Genomic DNA, 6,366 nt, shown 5'->3' on the forward strand with positions numbered 1-6,366 from the left:
CCACACCTTCGTCAGGCAAAACGTTTATCCCGTGACCCTGGCTACGTTCGGCGACCAATTGTCACCTCGAACCCACTTTCGCAATCACAAATATCAAACAATTACAAATGACAACAATTGCTTAATTACAGCTATGATAAAATCTAGGCTAAAGCATTAGAAAACTTTCCCAAAAGTTGCAAAGGGAAGGCTCCGGTTTTCCTTTCATCTCCGACATATAATTATACGGGTCGCAATAATCCTAAGGAACGGCCATAAAACGAGGCTTCTGGATTTACCGCTAAAGCCGTTAAGTGGCCTAAAACACCTTCAAATCGAGACATTCCTTATGGTTATTGTTCCATCAGGTAGAAATTGGGGAGTACTTGCTTCGGCATTACATATACTAAAATTGGAACGATATATAGAAGATTAGCATGACCCCTGCGCAAGTATGACACGCAAAATCGTGAAGCGATCCACACTTTCGGGGAACACGAGGCGGGTATGGGTTTTCAGGGCGTAGGACTATGCCCTGGGAAAGTGGCTCGTCGGTGCCTTTGGCACCCGCCAGTTTGCAGATCCGGTGCAGAGAATTTTGCGGAGGATGGATATGGCAGACAAAAAAGGCAGTAACGTTTACGGCGCAGGGAAAAGATACCTCAGTACCGGTGCAGCCGCGGGTTGTAAAGCGAGCCCCGCTGCGTCGCCATCGAGCAATCGTGGCCGTCCGGGGGTGGACCATCAGGCCCCCGGGCGTGTTCATGCGTCTGGTGAAGAGGACGTGCAACCAGAGGAGTCTCGGGGAAGGTCAGAGGGTCCGGATGTAACTATCAGCGGCCCGGGATCTTCGTCGGATGGGCTGCTTTCGCGGTACGGTGGCGGCGGCAGGGTGAGATTCGACGACGAAATGTCATCGTGTCCTTCCTCTACGACCGTTGTGAACGCGCTCGGCAAGCGATCATACCGGAAAATTACCCGGTCATGGTTGGCCTCACGAAGGGCGAGAGCGTCTAACGCTGAACTCCAACGGCGCACGTGGTCACCACCTCAGCCGTCGCCTCAACAATCGCCGATCTCTGCCGTCTCTGCATCCGCGACAGTGCCGTTGGCGACGACGACGTGCGGAAAGAGGATATAAAGACGGAATCGGAGGAAAGAGAAGGAACCGAGAAGGACAGCTAACCGATTCAGGGACATGAACACGCGGACAGCGCATACCTGCGAAGAAGGGTGCGCTTTCTGGAGAGTGAGGTCAGTCGTCTCCAGGAGACGGTGGAACGGCTAACCAAGGAATGTACTAAGAGGGCAGTAACAGAAGGAAGTGTAGCGACACTCGACAGCAAACTTTCCAACGGTTTCTGTCCCATGGCTCGTTACACAAAGACCCTATCCTTCGGACAAGATGATTGCCAGATGCGTATAAGTTATTACAGAATATTTTCAGTTAACCTAAGGACCTGCTACAAATCTTAGGATTAATTTAGCTAAGGTCCTCCAGAGGGACAAATGGTCTTTGTCTTAACAGCCCCTATACCTACCGCCCACTACAGGAAGATACGGGAAATCTGCTTTTCTCACGTACGACGCTTCCTACTAGCATCTTTCTCTCAAGGATGGTTAGTATCCTTTTCCAACCACCAACTCAAAATTTAGCCAATTAACAACGACGTCCACTTCCCTCACTTTCCGAACCAACGCTTTCCTAAACGAATCCGATGATCTCGTATCCTTAGACACACCCCATCATAGTTTTTCCTATCCAGCATCATCGTGACGGAAAGTCAGTCGCGAGACGCCTGTCCGAATTGATAGTTGATAGTTGGCAGCAATCACTGATCCGAGTTGCTCGACATCTCAGGCAATCATCGTCCGAACTCGTAGCGCATATCGAATCGTATCTACCCGAATCTACCCGAGTTCGAACTTGTAATCGCGAACCGCGAACCGCAAACCGCGAACCGCGAACCGCGAACCGAAATTAATAACCGCGAGTTTTACGTCAAGTATACTCACCGAATATATTTTGTTAATAAATATTTATTGTTAAACATATTCGAGTGTTCCTTCAATCCCTATCACGCCCATCACCTCAGAAGTAACGACGGTGAAGGGCAAGCGGTGGGGATCACCACTACGAGGGGACGAAAGGAGATGCTCCCGGGGCCCCAACGGGAATGATTATGGGCCATAGAATAAGAATACATATAAAAAATTTCCTGCAAAAAGTGATAATTTCGTGGATAGAAGATTGTGGATCAAAGGAAAACGACGAAGAAATATCTAGTACAGCAAACACTTATGAGACATATGACAAGCAGATCATCCAGACTAGATCACCCACAAAGACTATCAAATTTCGGAAAACATAAACTTATAAACATAGTGTCTAGTCGTCGGAGTAAAAAAGCCCCAAAACCCCAATGTAGAATTTGCACAATTAAAAAAGAAAAGAAGTAGAATATGTTTTGTCTGTAAATTTTGCAATGTTCCATTACACAGAAGCGATTGTTTTGGACGATATCACACTTTTAAAAAATATTAAATTATTATTTGCTTGAAGAAAATCATTGTATGGATTAAATAAATATTAATAAAAAAATAAATATTAATCTAAAAACGATTCTAATAGATCAAATAAATATCAATATAAATATTATAAGTAATTTCGCCAAATTTGAGTTAACATTTCTATAGGTATGAGAAAAAGCGCGTATATTCCCGCGCGATATCCTAGAGTCTAAACAGAGCTAGAGTCTAAACTGGCTTCAACGATGTATCTGCGACCGAGTGAGAGGTAGACAGTACATAGGATTTTCAACCGCTACTGGTCGGTAAAATGATACGATAGTACACAACAAGTGTATAAGGTGAAACCGTGAATGTGCGTGTGTGCGTGCGTGCGTGCGTACGTGGATAACGATAAGGCGAAGCGAATAATATGCATAGTGAATCTTTTCTGTCTTTTGTGAAGAAAGGTTTCATTTTTCATTCTTTTGGTCTCTTCCCTCTCGTTTCTTTTTTCTTTTCTTCTCTCCAGCGTCACATGAAGCGCACAAATGTCCAAATCTTTCCACGGTTCTTTCTTGGTTCGCTATATTTTGCGAATGAAATTGTACTTCAAATCCACTATATCCAAACGTCTTCCCCTATCCTTTCCTATTTCTCTACCTATATGTCGGAGATGAAAGGAAAGCCGAAGCCTTTTCTTGGAAATTTTCGGAACATCCTCTAGTACTTTAGCCTAGATTTTATTATAGCTGTAATTGTTTAAAATTAGTGATAGCGAGATTGGCTTCGAGGTGACAATTGGTCGCCGAACGTAGCCACGGTCACGAGATAAACGTTTTGCCTAACGGAGGTCTGACGAGTGGTTGTATGGGTTTTCCGAGAAGTGTGATTGTGGCGGCATGCGGCCTCGAGAGCGGGCCTAGTCACGTGTGAGGTTACCTCGGAGGTGCCGATACAATGGGACATACATTGGCTAGTCCACGCGAAGAGTTGTCACGCGCCCAAAATTCCCATCTTAACCCGACATATATTTTAAATAACCCAGAGCGGTCGGAGCCTATATCGAATCGATAAAGTTTGGACCCACGTAAAAATAAGTATAAAGCTCAAGAGTTTGTCGTTTGGGTATTCAATTGTGTGTTCACTATCGTTACTACTCGCACTCCGCACTCGTACTACAAATCGACAAATTTTTACAATTTGTTAATTTATCAACCACGGTTGATCATTTTACAATCCACAGGAAAATGATAACATGCTCAATATTCTAGTTCGTGTTTGAAGATACATAAAAAATATATATTTATGCACTTCCTATACTACATATCTCATTGAGCATGCGAAAACTCGCTAGTAGAACGGTAGTAGTAGGTTATGAAAATACATCTAATTCATAAATATATTGTGAAAATTATGTAAAGAAATATAAATAGAAGATAAATTTGAGATAACAAAATGATAGCACGCGCCATACAAAATATATTTTAGAAAAAATAAATGATTTCTTATACTTTTTTACTTATATTTATTTACCTATATTTTTACTTCCCTTGTAAAATATCTATTATATTTCGATGTACTCAGTTTTCTAATATTTTCATGTTAAATTATATTATTCTTTCAGAGTTATATAATTTTGCTCTTTCACTATTTGAAACTATTTCCTTCCACGAAACGATTTCCTTCGACGAAAACTATGCCATGCTTTGAAATACAACTTTTCAAAACATTTAATGTAAAAATAGGCAGGTCATGATCCATACTGATATATACATATTTTCTCATTTGGAGTTAACATCGCAAAAAGTTCCTTCTTGCTTAAATTTCATTTACGATAAGTATCTTCTGTTTGTTCCTCAGTCATAATCACGGAAATAAATGGTCGAAGAGGTAGTGTGCATCGAAATATAAATATAATATGCTCAAATATACTAGAACTGCTAAAATATTCAACAAGGGCGGTGGTATAGGCAATCGTCATCGAGAACAGATGACTAGCAATCGTGTTATCGTAAGTAGCCTGTTTTTTCTTGTTCTTTATTTTGAGATTCAGCTTCCATTTCTTACATTCATCAACTCTTTGTATTCTCCTTATTTCCCCTTCCCTTTTCACCCTTTTCCACTTGCGGCTCATTTCTTCACCCGGAACAGAGTATGTAGCTGATTTTCATCGAACAAACCTGTTCGAACGTCTCACACCACTTTACGGATAGTTGCATATAACTATAATACGCATCTTCATTCGTCTCTTATTCATTGAATGGATTTGAGAGACAGCGATTCTGGCATGCTTTCCTCTAAGCATTATCGTGTTAGGAATGTTCCTACTAGAGTATATATGTTTCGTAACGGTGATAAATAGACCGAGTTCGATGGACTTTCAAATGGACGGAGCAAATTTCTGATGCCCAGATTTACTACTATAAATAAATCAATGCATCATTTGATTAAGCAGTTTCAGAAAACAGTCTGAATTTAATTTGGTAGGACCGTCATTTTAAAGATATCTTCAGGATACGCGGGACAGCGTACTCTATATATTTAGTATAGTTTAAAATGATATCTTATAGGATTCTCAAATCCGAGTCGAAATTGAATTCATGAGCAGTTGCATACAGGCATGTATGTATGTTTTCACTTAAAGCCTTTTTGACAGCATTTCACAGATGAGGCATCAAAGTTTTCTCTGCACGTTGTCTATTGACAGTCTTGAGCGCAGTGAGATCATATTTGAAGCTCTCGAAAAATTAGTGAATAAAATTATTGCTAAACAGATCGAGAGAAAAGGAGCGTTAGATGCTCCTCTTATTAAATTATCAGAGAATTAAAAGTTGTTTACTTTTCATTTTTACTATTTATATCATTTCTAAAATAATACTAACATTGACAATAAAATTCGATTGGGTTAGACATCTTCGCTTTAGTGATAAATAGTTGTTACGCAATACATTTGTTCAGTTGAGATGTACTGTTGAATACAAATACAATATACAAATTGTATTATAATTTATAGCGTAACTATGGTAAGAAGATTATTTTAAACTCGTACAAGCATATGCCTCTGCTCAAAGTGATGAATCTTTATGCTCCTGTTCAGCAACTGGCCTAATAACATTTATGTGACAAAAAAACATATACATCTAGAAAAATTGTATAATACACAACTCACTTCTCGATAAATGTGCGAACATGTGTAAGATGTTCGAATTTCGAATATTTTTCAGATATTCATCCACTTATGTGAAGAACGATTTTTCGCATGAGTCATCTGATTATTTTATTTTTTCTCCGAATGTCCGTACGTTATGTGTGTATTCTGTACATTCTCTGTGAACGCTTTCAGTCCTTCCGGCTTCAGTCCTTCGTCGTTTCCACGATTAGGCCGGTGTCGCTTATTTTTTCAACTGCTGTGACTTGTATTCCCCCTTTACGGGGGATTACTAGCGTGAATAGCGCGTCGCGCGCTTCTCCGCTGGTTCTTATTTCACCATCCTCAACTTCCGACCGGATTATAACCACATTTCTCGGTGGTTTTACCGCCATTTGTCCGCTTTATTGCTGGCCATCTTCACTTTTTCCGCGTACGAGAGCTGTTTTGGCTCGGCCTTCGTTGTTTTCTTAACGGCCGTTTTAAGCCGCTTGCTGGCTTCCAGCGACTTACTCACAGCGCTTAATATCGCAGTTTCCTTTTTCTTAGCTTTTAGCTTGTTCTAGCCTTCCGGCTAGATGACAGTTGTGGAGCAGGAGATTCTCCACAAATCCTCTCATATCCTTAAAGTAACGCATTATCGTTGCGGTTTGCCCTTGTTAACTTTGTTGCTCGGGTCGTGGCAGAATGGTAGGACCCTCTTTTCCATATCGCTAGCTCGTTCCCTT

General features: G+C 41.0%; 1 non-coding gene across 1 annotated transcript; it reads left to right on the forward strand.

Moving 5' to 3' along the window:
* Positions 1-361: 361 nt before the first annotated feature.
* LOC117215193 lies at positions 362-468 on the forward strand. The gene has a single exon (XR_004489037.1). It is a non-coding gene; the product is annotated as a U6 spliceosomal RNA (small nuclear RNA).
* The last annotated feature ends 5,898 nt before the right edge of the window (positions 469-6,366 follow it).

The sequence above is a fragment of the Bombus bifarius genome, unplaced genomic scaffold (genome assembly GCF_011952205.1).
Source record: "Bombus bifarius isolate JDL3187 unplaced genomic scaffold, Bbif_JDL3187 scf7180000009435_frag, whole genome shotgun sequence".
In the NCBI taxonomy this organism is placed as follows: domain Eukaryota; kingdom Metazoa; phylum Arthropoda; class Insecta; order Hymenoptera; family Apidae; genus Bombus; species Bombus bifarius.